The sequence below is a fragment of the Poromitra crassiceps genome, assembly GCF_964638095.1.
Source record: "Poromitra crassiceps genome assembly, chromosome: 2".
In the NCBI taxonomy this organism is placed as follows: Eukaryota; Metazoa; Chordata; class Actinopteri; order Beryciformes; family Melamphaidae; genus Poromitra; species Poromitra crassiceps.
The window spans coordinates 82,639,233-82,660,321 of record NC_139624.1 but is presented as its reverse complement, the minus strand read 5'-3'; the positions used below and the strand labels follow the sequence as shown (position 1 = coordinate 82,660,321).

At 47.6% G+C, this 21,089-nt stretch overlaps 1 protein-coding gene across 1 annotated transcript in view; it reads right to left on the bottom strand.

The window, feature by feature from the left end:
* Positions 1-9,379, bottom strand: part of boc (BOC cell adhesion associated, oncogene regulated) — a 41,618-nt gene extending 32,239 nt beyond the window's left edge. Inside the window, exon 1 of the mRNA XM_083650835.1 lies at positions 9,272-9,379. The gene's annotated coding sequence lies outside the window, so the exon portion shown is untranslated. The remainder of the gene's footprint in view (positions 1-9,271) is intronic.
* Between the last annotated feature and the right edge of the window lie 11,710 nt (positions 9,380-21,089).

The window sequence follows — 21,089 nt, the reverse complement described above, 5'->3', positions numbered from 1 at the left end:
GTCTCAAGCCAAAAAAGGTTGGGAACCCCTGGCCTCGTGTGGACAACAGATACCCCTGGCCTCCTGTTGGACAACAGCACTGTTTTTAGCCCTTTTTCCCACATGACATACCGGAAAATTACCTGTAAGTCAATATCGGGACATTTCCCTTCACACTTCGGCATCGCGCATGTGGGAATCTATCAGCGAATTTTACCTGTATGTTGGGGTGGGGGGGGCGGGGGGGATGGGGGGAGCTTATTTGGGGGGTCGGCAAAACTCGAAATAAGTTCGCTTGTCAGTTGTCACACAATAAATCACACTCGTTTGACTTAAGAGCAGCGTCAAGCCGCCAGCGTAATAAACACAGCCGATTTACCCCCCTCCCCTGTCTGCTCGAGAGCAGCAGCCACAGACAGACACAGCGAGAAAGGCTTGCAAGCTGCTCTAACGCTTGTATCTAGAGGAAAAGCAGGACTGGCTTTGTTTGATGTGTCCGGGGTTGCCTTCGGGAAATCAGCAAGCTGACATACTGCTCTTATTAGGCTATCACAAGATCATTTCGCCAGTTTGCTTTAATGTGGCGCTGAATGATTAGATTATGCCCGCTGGAACATTAAGCAACGTGTGTAGGCTACTCCTCGCACCATGATTGAAGGACCGCTGTCGCGGAAAATGACTGCACCCGTTTCCACTTGCGTCCCCTTAAGATCATACCGCTCTTCTGACTTGGTCGAAAGTGGTGAAATGTCGGGGGACGACGGGTCAGCGCTTATACCGGGCACGGCGCCTTTCTCACTTGCAGGCATTAGACCACGTTCCGGTCATTTTGCGGTACAAAGCGCATGTGGGAAAAGGGCTTTTGTGTGAGTGTGTTGTTGTGCTTCGTCTTCTTCTGGCAACCAGCGTGTAGGTGCTGCTGACTGTGTGTTAGAGATGGACATGGAAATTAAATGAATTGAAACGAAAAGAAAATAATCAAAATCTTGGGGGTCAATTTTTTGCCCCTGGATCATGGTTTTTTAGGGGCACTCTGAGATTTCTTGGGGGCATTTTTTGCCCTTGCCCCTGGCTAAATTCCTACACATGGTTATCCTATAGTTCTAACGGAGGAAACCGACGGGTCTGAAAGAGTTTCTTAAGAGGAGAAACAGCTGGAGGAAGCTTGTTTCAAAGAAAGCTCTCAGTTTCAGACGCTGGATTAGTGAGAGAGAGGGAGAGAGACAGAGAGAGAGACAGTGAGAGAGAGAGAGAGAGAGAGAGACAGAGAGAGAGAGAGACAGAGAGAGAGAGAGAGACAGTGAGAGAGAGAGAGAGACAGAGAGAGAGAGAGAGACAGTGAGAGAGAGAGACAGAGAGAGAGAGAGAGACAGAGAGAGAGAGAGAGAGACAGTGAGAGAGAGAGAGAGAGACAGAGAGAGAGAGAGACAGTGAGAGAGAGCGAGAGACAGAGAGAGAGAGAGAGAGAGAGAGGAGAGAGAGAGAGAGAGAGTAAGCATTGGGATTGCTACCATTTGTCCTGTCAGTCCGGGCCATGGATGCTCTCTATAGTGGGGCTCTGAAATATGAGAAAATATAATCTCAGGGATACACACACACACACACACACACACACACACGCGCGCGCACGCACACGCACACAGTTGGACAGCAGACAGAAGAGCACTGTCGATGGAAAATTCCAGCACTGATAACCTCAGGGGCCCACAGAGTAAGTAATCTGGTGCCCAGTGATTTCTTCAGTTGAATCATGTCTTCTCCTGCCAGTTTGACATTCTTCTATGATGACTTTTTCTCTCTGGGGCAAAACTTGAAGTGGTATTATTGGTTCAAGCCCTGGAACACGACCCACATTTCCCTGACGCTTTCACTTTTCTGGGACTTTTATTGTTTCTTTCGCTTGCACAAACACATGCTTACCGTCAGTAAGCTAGCATATAAAAAGATGTGCGCATGATGTGTGTGTGTGTGCACGTGATGTGTGTGTGTGTGTGTGTGTGAGATGTGTGTGTGTGTGTGTGTGTGTGTGTGTGTGTGTGTGTGTGTGCACGCACGCGCAGGCGTGTGGAAGAGTGCATGAATACAGTAAGACGGCCAGTGAGTGAGCGAGCGAGTGAGAGACACAGACACTGAATGGCTGCAGTCAGAGTGCTTGTGTGTGAACTGTGAATGATCTATTAGCGGGTGTCTGGGTTGCTCTTGGCTCGTAATAATGCTCCCTAATCTTTGTCCAAATATCTGCTTTGCACACACAGGGCTATTTGTCCACACACACACACACACACACACACACACACACACACACACACACACACATACACACACACACACACACACAAGCACACACAAGCACACACACACACACACACACACACACACACACACACACACACAGCTTACTTAACCAAATCTGGAGTTGATCAATGATCTAAGAGCACTCCGCCACTAATCTCAATATGGCAAACAACACTGTGTGTGTGTGTGTGTGTGTGTGTGTGTGTGTGTGTGTGTGTGTGTGTGTGTGTGTGTGTGTGTGTGTGTGTGTGTGTGTGTGTGTGTGTGTGTGTGTGTGTGTGTGTGTGTGTGTGTGTGTCTGTGTGTGTGTGTGTCTGTGTGTGTGTGGTTGGGTAACTTTATTATCCAATCAGGAGCTTAACTTTTACTGGAACAAATCAACTCAATTGCTTTAGAAGGCTTTGGATAATCTCTATTAGATCGTTAATACTATGAATGGAAATGGTTAGGGGAGATCTAATTATTTTTTATGATATAGCCGTAAAGCGAAGATGGGCATGTCCAGATATGGTCTGGGAGCAGCATTTGAAATGGCATAAATAGAGTCATGTATATGGGGGGAAAGTTGCAAACTGAATCGCACGTTTCATTTTCTCAGTCTCAACTCTCCATTTTCCATCTGCCGCATTTCTCCCGTCCCCTTCCCCGTCTCGACAATTTCATTCTGCTTGATCGTCGCCTATTTTATGACCCTCTGTAACTCTCGCTCAGAATTTCCTCTCACCCCCCCCCCCCCCCCCCCCCCCCCCCCCATTTTCTTTTTTACCTCACATTCCTCCCCCCTCTCTGTGGCCCTGGCTGAAAGCGAGGAGGCTGGAGGGGAGAGGTATGCAGCCCCAGGGGAGGAGACTGGACCCTGGCCACCTGCTGCTCCAGGTGTCCCTCTCTGGTTCTCCATGTCTGACTGGACACAGAAAGCCTCCGGGGGCACGAGGCACGAGGCCTGAGCCTACAATCTGTCAGCAGCACTGGAGGCTGAACGCACCGTATGTCAACAGGCCAATCGTGTCGGGCTCGGGGATATCAGGCGGCCGTATTTGGCGATGAGTGCGTGACTGGTTTTATGAAAAGTACGTTATCCCAGTAAAAGCCTCTCTGAAATATGAAATGTCAACTAGCTCTCCCTCTCTCTCATACACACACACACACACACACACACACACACACACACACACACACACACACATTCTCTCTCTCCCTCCCTCTCATACACACATACATGTTCTCTCTCCCTCTCTGTGGGACGCAGTCACTTCATACGACCGTGCAGCTGACAGCAGAGTGACGGGCAGCACATTCCGGCGTGAAGAGATAATCCTGATCGGACAGGAACTATCACTCACACACACAAAAAACAGGTACGTACGTACACACACACACACACACACACACACACACACACACACACACACACACACACACACACACACACACACACACACACACACACAGTACACGTACACGGGGCGTGCACAGATTTGGCCTCCAGGCTGTTATGACTGCATGCGTGTACCCGCTGTCGTAGAGATGAAAGCATACCCTCAGGAAGGAGTTTTTTCTTCTTTGTCAATTAACACCAACGTTACACCCTCTGAAATAACAATACAGCCTTCCAGAACCACAGGCACAACTTGGGAACTTTGGCATACCGTCACAAACTCAGGCCCCAAGTCAAATGGAGTCGAGCCAGCAGGAATAGCAATCGATATGGAACCCCTGCCTGTTTTGTTATCTCAAAATGCAGTTTTCTATCTAAAGCAGACAGTCAGACTATCCACGATTTAAAAACACAACATACTGTACAGAGACAAACAAGTCAAAGCCTATCCTTCAAGAGATATGAAAGACATTACATCATACTCGAAAATGGCTGAATAAATGTCAGAACCAAAGTAAGCAATGAATGAGACACTCTATTGCCATTGGGCGCATACCTAATCCACACAGTCATGTCTCTTTATAGGCTCTGAGACGATGAAAACGATGGTGCTGTAGTCTGCATGCTGGTGAATTACAACCAGCCACTAACCAATAGCTGTGAATTTGTCTCCTCTAAAAGCCACTTTGGCAGGTAACTGTGATCAATCAACCATGATTACAAGTTCCTACCCTAGTCTAACGGTGAAAGTGTCTGGTAAGGTTTAACATGCATTATTAGCATCTGGGGGGGGGGGGAGTTAATTTCCTGGCCAATATGAGATTCACCTATAGCTGGATTATGACCTTCAGTGATCAACAACCAAAACACTATTATCATGTCTTCTCCTTCCAGGTCATGTCCATTGCTTTGGCATGGAACTGCAGCTTGGATGCTTTTCGTTCATCGACATAGGCTGCCCCTGACAATAAACACAAAAATTTGTATAATATTTCTATAGGGACCTATCTAATGTGATATGTTCATATGTGATAGATGTTGACGACTAATATGACCCTCGGACAGACGGACAATATTTAGGGGGTTTCCGCTGTATAGTGGATATATAGCATCAAGACTTCTACTTCCGTGCACCGCGGTTATTGTTTACAGTCCAATTGACTTGAGAATGAGTTGGAGCTGATGATTGTAGGTCCAGACGACATGTCGGCTAATAACAATAATAACTGTAAACTATGACGGAAGGGGCGGGACATCCGCTGTACAGCGGAAACCCCAAAATATCGGCCGTCTGTCCCAGACTCATATTAGTCGTCAGACTGATCGACTCTGGGTTCCCAGATTGGTGGTTTCCAAACTGGATTACGCGTACCCCTAGGGGTACATGGAGGTACTACAAGGCGTACTTGAGAGAAAGGGGAAAATGCAGGGGCGGTTCTAGGCCGTTTTTGGGTGGGCTTTAGCCCACCCAAAAATAGTCTCAGCCCACCCAAAAAAATAGAGGCAAAAAAAAAGTTTTTTTTTTTTTTTTTTTTTCCCCTCTCCAAATCCATGGTGGTCATTAGTAGCAGTTTCTGACTACACTCAATGCACTGTGTGCGTGTTTCCCCCCCCCCTCTCTATGTTCTTAGGGTGGGCTGAGACAAACATTTAGGGGGGTTCAGCCCACCCGAAAAGTTTCTAGAACCGCGGCTGCGCAGGCGCTCCCTCCTCCATCTATCTGCCTAATCCCACATCACTTCACACAGGTCACACAGTACAGCAGCGAAGTGGTCCTCCACAGTCCACACAATCGTTCTCCCCACTCATGATCAATGAAACTGTGAGGTGAGCATTGAGCAGTCAGAGTCGTTAGTAGTTACTTAATTAGCGCATATTGATATGCAAATTAGCGCGTAACGTTGTTTCGTAGGCTAAACAAAAGAACTTGTGGCTGTGCCTGCCAGACAAACAGGTGGACTGGAGGAAGGTAGGTAGGCTACCATGGCACCAGCCAGCCATGTCATGCTAGCTCGCAGTAAAGTGGGTGTAAATGGATGCAATGTTTTTTGAGAAACATATGGGCATAAGTGACAAACATATTTTCAAATGGGTCCCTTGTTATCTGAATGAAATTAAGCCCTTCAGAATCGCAAGTGGCTGCTTTACACAGCCTGTCTGATGTGATGATGATGATAGCTTAACATGCGTGCATGCAGTGGCGGACTGCATAATCGGGCACGTCGGGCAAATGCCCGGTGGCCTGGCCTGGCCTACCAAATTTTTTTTTTTTTTTTTTTTTTTTTGCAGGCCAGGCCAGGCCACTCACTGAACAGCAGGCCAGGTGCCGCCTACTGGTTTACTAGTGGTTTTATTACTTTATTCAGGTTTAAAGTGGGTGCATCTCATTGTAAAATTGGACTTGGCCCAAATTGGGCTTCAAACGGCCCAAATTGGGCTTCAAACGGCCCAAATCGGGCTTCAAACAGCCCAAATCTGGCTTTAAACGACCCATATCTGGCTTCAAACAGCCCAAATTGGGCTTCAAACGGCCCAAATTGAGCTTCAAACGCCCCAAATTTTTCGACGCCGCCCTTCGGACGCCGGCACGCGCGTCAGCCCGTATCGGCCTGGCCTGTTTGGTATCTAATGCCCGGCCTGAATTATGATCCCAGTCCGCCCCTGCGTGCATGGCATGCTATTCCCTTTTCTTTCCTTCTTTCCCTATTTTTGCACGCTGTGGTGGTGGTAGCCTACCAACTTCCAACCAGTCAGATCTTGTTTTTTCCCACAATAATTTCATAATACCATTTGTAATGCCACCGTTGTAGTGCTGTTGTTCAAAATTAAAGTACATTTTCTCAGATTTATTGGTGTCTTTCTAGTCACACAATTTAATAGTCAGTGTTTCCCATACACTGATCTATTTGTGGTGGTACACCCTACATAGATTTTGACCCCCACAAATACTGCCACATATTAATTTCAACTAGTTGACTGCAAACTCCTGCTTTAGTGCTTACAGTATATTATTATCTTGTCAGAATATTATTCCAGCCAATAAGTTAGGAAGTTCCCTTTTGATATAATTTTACTTTTGTTTTGCCTACAAAGCAAAATGTTACTTTACTTGAAACTCCCCTGAAGTGATTTTGGTATTATTTATGCAAGCATAATTCTACCATATAGAACCTGTATGCAGAATATATATAGCATATATAGGGAAACAATTATTTTTTCATCGCTGTAAAACCACAGAACCGTAAAGAAGTTATTGATGTGTGTAGTTCTTCATAGATCTAGTCTCTTCATTTTGATCTCAAAGTGCGCCAGTTTGATCCATTTTTACTTGAAACTGTACAAAATTTTCTTCCGGGGGGGCATGCCCCCGGACCCCCCTAGGGGTTCAGTGGTCCATGACCTTTGGGTGGGCTGAGCCCACCCAAAGCTCTGATGCTAAAACCGCCCCTGGGAAAATGGATAAATGTAAGAATAAATCATGAAAATAAATGAAAAATGTAAATGTAAATGTAAAAATAAATCTGCTCAGTAGACACTGATTACAAAACTTTCACTCCATTTCTTATTTTGTTATGTTATATTCTTCAAAATGTGGGTTATCATTCATTCATTGCATCATAGCTAGAGTTTTCTCTTGCAGTTTTGTAATCCAAATGTTGTAGTCGGGTAAAGGGGGTACATGGATTCAGAAACCAGGGAAAGGGGGTACTGAAGCCAAATCTGTTTGACAACCACTGGCCTTTGGCATGTCATTTTCTGAGGCAGGTATCATAGTAGCTGCATGATGATATATCCTTCTAAAAAGTGTTATAAATTACTACAGTACTGTTGTGAAAGGGACAGATAATGGCTCCTCACAAGCAAACAAATCAGGTTAAGGACTGTGAGATACAGGCAGATAATCCGACTGAAATCAATTAGTTCAACTTTGATCCACCCGACTGCCAATGATGATCAACAACAACAACAACAAACCCCGCCGCTAAACAAGAGCCCCCCCCCCTTCCCAAGACCAATTAATTCCCTTATGCTGGCCGCCTAATTGGAGGAGGCCAGGCCATTCGTTTCGACTTTTAATCCAAGTGACATTGATTCAACGGGAACAATCAAGCCCTCTTGTCTGATGCCATGTCTGTCACTCACTGAATTGCCGAGGTTTCTCCACGCGAGCCAGTCGGGGCTAAATGTAATCCAAATAACAAAACGACACCTGGGGTTGGAAACTCGAGCCCCTGCGGCTGTTCCTGCAGCCCCCTCCGTGTCCGTGTACCCCCCTGTCCCCCTCTCTCAAAGCGGGCCCCGGTGACTGACACCCCGGCCAACACTCATTAGCTGCCTTGAGGATTAAGACAAACATTTTCTCATTAAATCATCCCTGAATGAGAAAAGGATGATATCAGAAGTAGAGAGAGGCTCTTGACAGCCAGACAGGATGCTGCATTCCACACTGCATTGAGGTTCAGAATAGCTGAGCAGCTGTCAATTTATTGGAGGCCCTAATTGGGTTATTCTGACACTAGAGGACTTTGGTCTGGTGGTGACGGGGGACTGGGACTTTAGAAATACACACAATTAGTGTTGCTATAGTTTGCTTTATGCAAATAATCAAATCTGCTCGCTCCATTCTGTGCAGAAACAAGCCAAAAAAGAAAATGTATGCAATGTAGTGGAGATTAAACCCACTTAAACCCAGTTAACCCTAATATAGCCTATGTTATAGCACATTTTGTGACATAGCCTACATCTTTAAAACGCAAATTTATGTGAATCATAAATAGTATGACAATTATTTATATTAAGAAATTATATTTAAGGGGGGAATCAATTACACTTTTCTGAAAATATTGTTGATTTGTGTTTCTATAGGCTATTAGTAACATTACTTGCCTTGTGATGATGACCGACTGGAGGTCATATATTTAGCCATCTTTAAATTAGCACTGGCTACATCACTGCACTCCAGCGATGATATTGGGGTAAATCTGGCAGAGTTCACTGTGTCTGTTTTCTGTTACCCTATGGGAGCGACTATAGGCTGAGGCCTGCAAAACGGCAGGCACCCTTTTCCCCCAAAACACACACGAAACTCTCAAAAGACTGCTGTGAACTTCTGCTACGTGTCTCTTGAAAGCATATCCCGGACAAAATACCAGTACAGCGCTGGAGTGTTTGGCAGAAAGTAGCTAAACTAAAAGAAAATGTTGTGAAAATACGGACGCAGAGCTCGTTCCATCAACAACAGGCTAGTCCCAAAGCAAAGTTAACATTTCGTTTCCAAGAGTAACGTGAACAACCTAAACCGATAACCAGAGCGCGTATAGCATTTACACCCAAACACTGGAGATATTTGCCCCGAATACTTTTTAGCAAAGTTATCGGGCATCACTCCGAACAAAACAAATGTTGCTATCTAGTGGTCACCAGCATGCAACATGGTAACGTTAGTCTATAAACCCCAAAAATCACTACTATGTATGAAGCGACACATGCGTTGGTAAAAACATCCCGTAGAACTGCAACTATGTAGCAAAATGCGTACATGTATCTATTACTTTGTAATACATTGTTACGCAGCGCAACAGCGCACAAACATGAACCGCTTGAAGGGATCAAACTTACCCAAACTGCTATATTTGGTGCTCACACCTCGTTTTCACAACACGGTCTTCAATTCGCCTCTCTGCTATGTTGAGTTTAGTCCGAAAAACAACACTTTTTACTTCTCTCTACCCTCTAAAGCCTTACTGCTTTAGTAATTTACTGCGATGCCACCGACATTTTCTTCGGCTCCCCAAGTTCTCACATTGAAAGGCCGTTTTTGGATGACTGAGCTCTCAAACAATTCTCCCTTTTGCGACGCCTTTTCGGGTCCTCCCACTTCCCAAGCAGGAGGAGGGATCTGAACAATAGGGACTGGCTCCCAAAATCCCAGAGTTGGGTACAGCTCTGCCGTTTCTACCAACTACAGATCCTTACACACACCAGTCCTGTCCACTTTTGACTGATAGTGTGCAACTAGAGCTGGGGGCACTATTTACCAACCACAGGCAGCATATCTCCAGGGGGAAATGTCTTAAAAACTAGTTCTCTTCAGGATTACGGTGTCCCGTTGGAGGAAAGTGCGCCCCCTCCCCCCTCCTCCTGCCCCCCCCTGATTTGGTATGCGTTGGTCCCCACAGTTTGTATTGACCCCCGTCCATTGAGGCCTGCAGGCCCTCCAGTGCAGCTGTGCTGGGCTGTGTTGTGGACGAGCCGGGCCCAGTCAGGGCCATGGAGCACACACTCTCTCATACCACAGTGATCACAGCACGAGCCCCCTCAGTTCCCCCCCCCCCCCCACCACCCCCCAGCGCTCAATCTGGAATTCTCTCTCTCCACTTCAATCAGCACACACTATGAAACGAGGGGACCAAACGGAGCCATTCCTATCCAGTTCATTAATAACTGACTATTCGGAGATCACAGGATTTGATAGGGGGGGCAAGTTGGTGGGAAGTGGCAGCCTCCGTGAATACAGGAACTCCCACCATGTACCTGAGGGGTTATTGCAACCCACCCGGGTGCCATTCACTGACAAGCTGTGCCATTCTGACACCTGTTGCTCTTGTTCAGGTGACAGTGTGCAGCTTGTGTGCGGTTGGTCTTGTTCAGGACAGGTGACAGTGTGCAGCTTGTGTGCGGTTGGTCTCTGCCGCTCTTACTTTTTGCCCCGGTGTGTGCTTTCATTAGAGCTGATGATGTCAGCACGAGTGTTGATTCAATGCCATTTTGGAACTTTTGGTTTTTCAGCTTTTCAGTTAATTCAAAATCTGTTCTCCACATCACACCTCCCAGACAGACTCAATAACACAGATGTTCACAAAACAGCAGGATATTCCAACTTCAAGATGTTTCGAGGAGTCAACTTCATTAATTGCGGGTGTTTGGGTGTTTTCCAGTGTTGTGGTGTCGTTCGCCAACACTTTGCAAGCTCTGGCAATGTTTTGGCGTTGCTGCTACCACGCAGGGCGCTGTTTGTAACGTTCCACCCTGGACTACTTTCCCTCTACACACAGAGGAGAGAGAGAGAGAGAGAGATATGGGGGACTCCAACCCCAATAGCTCTCCATGGTGCCCCTCCCCCTCTCCATCTCTCCATGCTGGGCAGGATGAATTAGGCCAGGACAAAAGCCTTTGTGGGTCGGCCATGAAAGGCCTATTAACCATACTGCATCCCCCAGAGGCCCTGCCCGCAGGACACCGCCTCCCAGAATGCCACTTTCTCAGCGGGCCGCAATCCCGGCATGCACCGCGTCTCTTCAGCGCTAACCTCTGTCACCCCCCCCCAGCCTCATTCTAGCCCCACACAGATTGTCATGTAGATGATTATAAATGTTGTTATGAAAGTAATGGAGAGTGAGAAGGAGTGAAAGAGTGTGTGTGTGTGTGAGAGAGAGAGAGAGAGAGAGAGAGAGAGAGGGGGGGGGGGGGGGTGATGGCAGTATGTGTGCATGTTGTGTGATTTGTGTGTTTTGTTCAAAAAGAGCTCGAGTTAGATGGAGTGAGAGTTTTGGATGAGTTTAGGGTGCTGGTTGGTTGGTTGGCAAGTGTGAATTTGTCTAGTGTGCGTGTGACTGGTATTGTGTGAGGAAACAAGACAGTGTACAGTTCATTTGTGTGATTCATTGAGTGTGTTTGTGTGTGTGTGTGTGTGTGTGTGTGTGTGTGTGTGTGTGTGTGTGTGTAGAGCATATGAGGTGATTTCTCCTCAAGGGTCTTTATGTATGGTGAGGTGCTGCCTCCTCTCCGACCTCCTAGCTCCATTGTTTAGCTGGGCGCCATGACAACGACCCGCTCTCTCCCTCTCTGTATCCTGCTGACCTTAGCAGCTGTGTCACTTCCTCAGTGTGACAAAACCCAGAATGAATCACGCACGCACGTGCACGCACGTGCACACACACACACACACACACACACACACACACACACACACACACACGTACTTTGAAGAATATAGGTGTACAGTACAGAGATGTACAGAACAGAGAGTGAAAGTGTGCTGATTTAGTACACCGACCGTGTACCAAATCAGCACACTCATGAAAGCAAGACAGAAGAATACTCGCTCTCTATTCCATTCATACTTTTATCAGCCTGGTCTCCAGAATAAAATGTCAGCAATACTGTAGACGTTTCTGCAATCCAGGGATATGTGGAATGTCACATTTCTGAACCAAAAATATGTTGCATAATCACATTTATAGATAGATCAGCGTTATGCACGTTACAGAGTCTGCTACTGAAAGAGCACAGTAGCCAGTAAAGGCTGTTGTGGTCGGGGTGGATGGAGGGTGTAAAAAATTGCCTTTCACATCGGAGCGCCGTGTTCAAGTCCCAGTCATGGCCACAGCATTTCCAAAGTCTTTGAGTAGGCTACTTAGAAAAGCGCTATATAAGTTGTTGTTATTATTATTATTAGGGGTTCAAGCCCCGAAGGGGCTAACCCCTATTGTTTTTGCTCAGATTTTTATTTTGATTCTTCTTCAAGATTCAAGATTTTTATTGTTACTCCGTAGTACAAGTATCACGTGTGAAATTCTTGTTCTGTAGGCTCCGTTACAACATAGTGCAAATAACAGTATAACAGTGCAAAAACAGGGCATATAGATGCAGTAAAACAAGAGAACAACAAGCAATAACAGTAAACTTTTCCTTTTCTTTTCTAGCATAGACACCTTAAAACATAATTAAACATTCTGTTTGCACAGGTGCAAATAACATAGGCATAATTATCATATGTAATGGTAGCAGCTACTACATGATTGTTTATTTGTGTGTGTTAAGGAGTCTCGTGGCCTGCGGGAAGAAACTGTCCCTCAGGCGATTTGTTCGTGCTTTTGGGACCCTGTATCTCCTCCCTAAGGGTAACAGGGAGAACAGGCTGTTGTGGGGGTGGTATGTGTCCTTGATGATCTTCAGGGACCTCCTGAGGCACCGCTGATTGTACAGTTCCTGCAGTTCTGGTAGCTCACATCCTGTTACGTCTTCTTCTTCTTATTTTTCTTTTTCCTCATCAGCTGCGACGCAAATTCCAGTGAGTTGTTACATCGCAGAGACCTGAAATTTGGCCCAATGACAGATATTGGTTGTTATTAGATGCTCCAGGAAAATAAATAAAAAGAATCGGCCCACGGCGGGTACTACAGCGATATTTTTGTTTTTAGGCCTTCGCAGGCCATTTTAGGGCGTTGTGACATCACCATCACCCTTCCATGTTTTTCTATTAATGACTTTGCTCAATTGCATGACATTTGCCCAGGTCAACTGCTGACCTACAGATGACTACACTTTTTTAGAAGAGATCGATCCACCCAGGTCAACTGCTGACCTGGGTGACAGATACAGATGCAGTTATTCAAGGTGCAGATATTCAAGATACAGATATTCAAGCCCCTTCAGGGGAAATAGGCTTGAACCCCTGGTATTGCCGCTTGCGGCTATATTTATTATTCTTATTATAGTCACATTTAATGTTTTTGTTATTTAAGTCTAGCCCAAACCCTATAAACCTTAACCAAGTTGCTTTGCTTACTTAACCAAAGTTGTTAAAGTTGTTTTATTTATGTTTAATGTTGAAAAGGCATCAGGGTTTTCAGATTAAACACCATTTTGTTTCAAATTTGTTGATATTGTACATATCCGTGGATTGCGGAAAAGTACAATGCCAGCATTTTTTCTGGCAATTGGGTTGGGATTAGTGTCAAAGTTTGGGTTGTCACACTTGTGCAGCATGATGAAGACTACTAGTAGTTAATTATTGCACAGGTCAAAAGGAAATGTGACACCAAATGAAATTCTCCAACAACAACAACAACAACAACAAAACCTTTACAGCTCAATGGGAGGTTCAGGGTTCAGCTACACTGACAGGAAGCACATTGCTGCTGACCGCTGCATAAACACACTCCCTCAAGTCATGGTTCAAATCTTAACGATAACCCAGATGTTGTAATAACAGGTACTGCTGTACCAATCCATGCTCATCTGCCTTCCTACAATTCCATTACAGCATCCATAAAGAGAAGAAAAGTAAGACGCAACACTTGCTCAGTGGAAAAATATACACTACTAGCATTGTACCCGGCGTTAATAGGCACAAAGCAATACAACTGTGCCTTTCGGTTGGCTGTAAATTATGGTGTTGTCCAGGTGATTTCCAGGACTTCACAACCTGACCCATGACCTTCCAGATGGTTCCAGGACATCAGGCCACAGCCAAAACCTCATGCTTTTAATGCAATAAATTAGAGCTTATATTTTTCTACTGAACCTCACTTTTCTGTTGTCTTTACTGATGTTTCTATAGGCAGCACCTTGACTCTGGCTGTTTGAGCACAACTCAGTTAAACTCAGTTTCCATATGAAGAAATGCATGAAGCATGATGGGAGGCAGCATTACATGCAACAGTACAGCAGTGGAGTTATATATCTTACATACAGCTGAGCTAAACCTGTCCAACTTGAGAGACTCAAAAAAGCAAAGGAGAAGAATCCTCTTTTATTTTTACAGCCATAACTTTCTTCCCAGTGCTTCTTACTTTTACCCCCAAAAAATGAAAATATAGGCAGATGTCACAATGGAGCCATGACTGACAGTGCTTTATGACCTCTGAAAGGCATCTTGAATCTGGGAAAAAAGAACAGATCTGAAATAGCGAGCGGTGCCGTGGGCATGTTCATCCAGACACAATCAAAATGCTCCGTACAACTCAGAGCAGAGAGATTTATGGCAGCCTTTCCATTTCAGCTGCATTCCCCTAAAGCGCACACACACACACACACACACGCACGCACACGCACACACACATGCACACACACAGAGGGTGCATCTCTGTAGTTCTGCTGTGCATCGTTGCCTCAGGAACTTTTCATATCCGGAGATTTTATTGTTCTTTTTCATTCTGACTGATGTCAAGCCTCTTCCTGTGTGTGAGAGTCTGAGGGATATAGAGGCTAATAGGCTGTTATTGCTTCTCGTTCCAGTGTGATTGTGCTGCAGTCAAGCTCAGGTGGGGTCGGACCTCAGGGTGAGTTAGTGTGTCATGATCTGGAATGTGACTGCTGTGATTAGATGTTTAGCTGCAGAGAGGAGAGCGGAGTCTCGTATACTGTACCTCCAGAGACTGTGGCACGGCATTTTTTGCATGGTGTTTTTTTATTGCACTAGGCATCTCGCATGCTCGATTCCTAGGCTCGCCCGCTGCGCGGGCCCCAGATGATTTATGACATCACTGATGATGTCCAATGCCTCTTATGACATCACTGATGATGTCACAATGCTTGACATCACTGATGATGTCACAATTCCTCTTATGACGTCAGTAATGATGTCACAATGCCTATGACATCACTGATCATCACTTCCAGGACAAAAATTGAAACAGAGAACATCACTTTTATAATAGAGTATTTGTGCCAAAGCAGTGAAGCCATTTGTTTGTTGGATTTCTTTTAGTTTACTTTATTTTCTGTTTGTTTGTTTGTTTGTTTGTTTGTTTGTTTGTTTGTTTGTGTCAGGGTGGGACTGGGCACCTTGATGTCTATCCAGTATCTCAAAGTTAGCCAACAAAGCTAAAGATGACGTATACTTTGGTAGCTGCAAGTGGGTCAATATCACTTTACTTGTAAAGAGCCTGGTCTCACTAAAGCCTGGAAATTATATTTTTTACTCTTTGTGGCACAAACCTGAGCTTTGAATCTACACAAACATTCTCTACAAAGGGTTAAAATCCAATTTTAGCATTTCTTCTAGTATTTAAAAAGAAAATTCAAACGTCAATTTTTTGATCTTGTGTAAATCTAATCTTTAAATTTTAGCATTAACAGCATGCTTATTCATTTGCATCCTAGTGAGGTCTTAGACTAATTTCAATCATGAAGACTACCTGCAGCCAACGCCCAGTTTCAGGTTATATCACCCCATTTATTGCTATGCACACCCCTTTCTTTCATGCCTCTCGCCCCGTCCATTCACAGTCACCCACGCTTCCCTCTCTGGCAATAGCCTATCAGCTCAAGCCATTCATTTCCCTCGCTTTTCCGCTGAGCCAATCACCTAAGCAGTTCAGCATATTAGAGACCCTGTGTTTTACTATGTTGTTACTCATCTATGTGCTGTCACCCTCAGTTGCTGTGATCTTCAACACTGAAACCATTGTTTCGCCCCACCTCCACCCCTGCCACCAACGTCATGACTCCTGAAGAATTCCCTATGGGGGGATTCTCTATCCCAGTGATTCCCAAACTAGTGGGCCGTGGAGGTACTGCAGGTGGGCCGCGAGTGGTCTGCCAACACTCCCGATTTTCATGGCAATCAAATGGCTGTAGCAGGGTCATTTGTAAAGCTACAGTGGAGATCCTGTTATCAGAAGAAGACCTAAGGTATCCATTGGTACCAAGCATAATGCTAGCTTGTCGGCAAGGGGGCTAAATAACGCTCCAAACATAGGTAACATTTTGGTGAGGGAAAACTATTTCAAAGGGGTCCCTTGATCTCTCAGCTCAATTTATCTGAATGAAAATTGGTTCAGTGGTTCCCACCCACGAGTCTCCCCTTTACAGATAAGGTAGCATTTTCCACAGCCTAGCATTAATAGCTTGTGGATTGATTTCTTGTTGTTGCTCATCACATTTAGTCTCAACAAATGTTTTATGCATGCAAATACTTCTGATGAGTAAGGGGGGAGACAATGTTGGCAATCTGCTTTTGGGTATTTTGACGAAATGTTTTTGTATGTGGATGGATTATAAATTTCCCTTATGACCAAGTTCACATGCTCTCTTAATGGAATAAAAAATATATAATATAAAAAAACATATAGAGTTGTGATTAAAGGGTTTGGTGGGCCCCGGAAGATTTTCAGATTTCAAAGTGGGCCGTGTCATTCTTAAGTTCGGGAACCCCTGCGCTATCCTATACATAATTGACACCCTCCTCTCTCATCTCAGGAGGAGCATCATCATATCATGGATTCATTATGCCAAACTGAATTGGTCTATTTGTTTCATTAAAGATTATTGAACCTTCTTACTCGTCTCTCATGATCTAAATGCTCAGATGTCTCTTGGCTCAAGTCTGTACACACTTAATGGATACTTGAAGGTATGACTCAGAGGGCTCTATCGTTGCAACGGCCTTAAAACAGCGCTTAGTGCCAGGCGCAGCGCAGATTAGTGGGCGTGGACCAGCGCACTCGATATTTTGGTGTCGGCGCTACACGCGGCCATAAGCATTAACCACGCCTTTTAAGCGTAAAATTATGCACAACCTGCTCATTGGAGAAGTGCAGTAAACGAATCACAAGCTTCCCTTTTAAGCTCCAATTCCACGGAGCAATCCAGTCCAATCTATATCACGTTGTATTTGCGACGGATATATATATCACGTTGTATTTGCGACGGATATATATACCACCTGGATTACATGTATGTTTCACATAGGGTTGTTTTGATTTTAATGTTTTATTTTGTCCAATATAGAAATGTTCTAGAATTGCATGTTGTGTTAACAGAAATATTATTTCTATCTACCACTTAGCCTATTTAGGCTGATTTGGTTGCTATTTATTGTCGAAATGTATTACCCTCAATGCATGCTGGGAGATTTCACATGTGTGGCTTTGGTAGGGGAGCCGGTGCAGTGAATATTTGTTTGGGCAGAATGATATTGTTTTCTCTCGCCTTTCCTTCTCCCCCACTGCACAGGTAGGATGATGCAACAGCCTCTGAATGACAGGGGCTCAAAACTGTCATGTTATAAAAAAAACTGTCATGTTGTTATACTACATACGGTATAACAATTTTTTTTTCATCGGTCTTTGTGCCTGTCTGATGCGTGAGAGAGAGAGAGGGGGAGAGATTGTGAGATCGGCAGAGGAGAGCTGTGCGTAAATACACACAGTAATATCCGCGGCGCACTGAATAAGGCCTGGTTTTGAAAAGCGCTTAGCTCTAAATTAACGCCAGGGAGGAAAATAGCGTTAGGCCGGTATTTAAGGCCGAAATGCCCATTCTGGCACTGCGCCACACCTCTTCGGCGTAAAGCGCATTTCGGGGCCTAAAACCATGATGCTATCTTCCCGAGGCAGGCGCAAGGCGCGTTTTACTTCGTTTCAAACTCAAGCTCTCACTAGTGCCTACAACGCTGCGTACGCAGCCCTATGGAAGACTGTCATTTTGCTCCAAAATTACTTTTCATTAAAACCGACCACCCACCCGTAGGTGGCGTGGTGCCCCCCTGGGGCTGACGTGGCCACCCACCTCACCCACGTGACTACGTCACGTCCTGTCAGCCCCAGGGTCCGTCACTCTACGTTTCTTCCAGCCACTGAGAAGACGTGTTTTCGAAAGCTCCGCGGTTAACTCTGAGTTAGCGCTCTTAACATAGCTTTAGATACTAGGCTCGTTCCGTCTTATTTGCCCACCTTGAAGAGGTTTGCGTGGAACGAGGTAAAGCAGGCTTCGGGGACCCGATCCTGTTCTCTCCACCAGCGGCGTCGGATCAAGTCATCTAAAAGCTAAGAGTATCTTCTTTTAGTTAACTGTTTTATTGCTACCGCCGTGTAGCTGTGTTTAACGTTCCCCGGCTGGGGCAGCGTTATCGGATTGAGGGCTTACTAAGGTCCGTGCTCAAAACTGTTAGGCTAGGTTGCATACGTGCTATTAGCTTACAGTGTAGCACTAGAACAATAGGCTAGTTAGCCCAGTTCTTGCGGATAAGCTAGCTTGCACCCGTGTGGTTAGCGTCCGTGTGCTTGTTATTTAGGCGCCGGCTATATTGTCAGAGCGCGCACGTTACTCCGGCTGGAGTAGCGTTAGACAGATAGTTAGCTAGATGCTCAGTGCAGCTAGCTGGGACTAGCTTGTAGCACTCCAGCTATCTTCACCGTTGTAAGCTACTGTTAAAAGTTAAAGCTTACGCGGTGTACTCCCGCTAATTCCTGGTAACAGTCGGCGGGGCTTGTTGCGAGTTAGCTTCGCTGAACTCACGCATGGACCGGGCGGCGACCATGAGAAAGGGGGGGACAGCTAGGAGCTGTGTTAGTTGTGATGCTACTCTGGCGAGTTTTGACCGTCACAGGGAGTGTGTGTTTTGCCTCGGGCACAACCATGCTACAGATGCCTTGCTGAAGGCTGACTTTTGCCAGACCTGCAACGGCTTCACCCTGTGCGAGCTGCAGGGAGAGAGCTTTGCTCTTTGTCCAGGTGGGACCAACCCTCAGCCATGCACCTCCCGAGGGAGGCGCTACCGCTGGGTCCGACCACTCGGTCGAAGGGGAGCTACCTGACGAGCAGGTCTCTCCGGTCCAACCTGAGCAGCAGACGCAGCGAAGCTCGGTTCTTAGTTGGGGGGATGAGCCCATCGATCCCGTGTTAGAATGGGGTGGGCTCTTCCCGTACGACACCATAGTCCCCCCCCCCCCCCCAGACACCCCCCAAGAGGAGATGTCAGGCGGGGAGGACTGGGACGGTGTAACCACTGTCACCTCTCTGGTAGGGGCCCGCTCGGAGGCGAGCGTCAACGAGCCCTACCAGAAACAGTTTCAAGGGGTGATGGCTAGGGCCGCAGCGAAGCTCGGCATCGCTCGGGCCGAACCACCCCCGCCCCCCGAGTCAGTGCTGCTGGGATGTTACTTCCAGCCACGCCAGGCACCACAGGCGCCCCGCCCGAAGCCCCTCTTACCCGTCTGTATAGACGTGGTTCGCGCGGTGCAGATGGGATGGGAGAAGCCTCAGGAGGCCAAGCCGCTCTGCGCGGGCATGGCTCCGTGGTCAGCGTTAGAAGGGGGGGATAAGCTCGCGTTTGCCGCGATGCCTCCCCTCGAGGAAATGGTGGCCAGACACCTGGCCCCCAACCCCGCGAGGCCCACCTTGCCTTCGAGGGCGTGCCAACTTACGGCCAAGCTGGCCGAGAAGGCGTACTTGGCGGCGGCCAGTCCGCCGCCATGACCAACAACCTGGCTATCCTGCAGGGTTACCAGGCAGTACTCATGCGGGAGATGCAGGGTGACCCCGCCCCCGAGCTATTTACAGAGCTCAGGATGGCCACGGATTACGCCCTGCGTATGGTCGACTGCTTAGCGCAGAACAGCGGGAAGGTCATGGCCTTCTCCGTTATGACTCACCGTCACCTGTGGCTGAACCTCACCCAGCCCCCGGAGCAGGATAAGAGGAGGCTGCTAGGGGTCCAGATCTCTCCGGAGGGACTGTTTGGTCCTTCCGTGGAGGATTTGGCACAGCGGTTGGAGAAGCGGCAGCGGGACTCCGTGGCGGTCAGTACCCTCATGCCTAGGCGAAGAGGGGAGGACCGCCGGTTCCAGGTGCAAGCGCGCTCGCAGAGTCGCCCTCCGGGGCCTCCAGCGCCGCGAGCCACCCCACGCCCGCGGGTACGGGCCCTACCTAGGGCACCTCTGCTGGAGGCGCCCCACCCAGCTGCAGTGGGCTCGTCCTGGGTCCCACGGCAGGCGCTGAGCTCCAACGACGGTGGGCTCATAGCCCCCCCCCCCCCTTCCCCCGGGAGGAGACTAAGTATGGGACTGGTCACCCGCTCCCCGCGCACCCCCCCGCTTTGGGGGGCGGGGGCCGGGACTCAGCAGGGGCCTACCCAGACCGTCACTCGCCGGTGCGTTACGCCCGGTGGGGACGGCAGCTCGCCAAGGCTTGGCCTCAGGGCCAGCCTTCGGCTTGTAGCTCTAAGGACAAGCCCACCGTCCTCGGTGCCCACGGCCCGAGTTCGGTCGGGAGCTCTCCCAGGGTCTCATACCCACCGTCAAGAGGCCCCCGGGACAAGCCCACCATCAATGGTGCCATGGGCACATTGTTGGTCGGGAGCTCTCCTGGGGACCACACGAGCGGACAAGTCCGCGTGTGGCGGTCGAAAGAGAGCCTTGCCTCCTTGGTCCCCCCAGCCTGTGAAAGCCGCACGGCGGGGGGGTTACGCCGGTTCAACACGCTCACAGGGCACGTCAGTAGGCGGAGCCTACTGACGGCATACTGAAGGCATAGCCTACTGAAGGCATAGCCTTTTCTGTCCTGCCCCCCCCATTTTCTTCCCCAACCAAGATACCGGGTCAGAGCCCGGTACCCAACAATTTACCCATGACCAAGGGGGCGGGTTCTGCCCCCTTTGGCCACAAGAGACCATCTCTGTCCAGCAGGCTCGATGCCTGGGAACGTCTGTGTTCCCCGTCCCCATGGTTGCGGCGCACCCTCCAGAAGGGATACGCCCTGCAATTTGCCAGGCCCCCGCCCAGGTTCGACGGGACCCACGATACGGCCGTGGAAGGGGAGTCCATGGACATACTCCACAAGGAGGTTATTTCGCTCCTCGCCAAAGGGGCGATCCGCTCAGTTCCCAAGGCAGAGGTGCGCTCGGGTTTCTACCACAGGTACTTTGTCG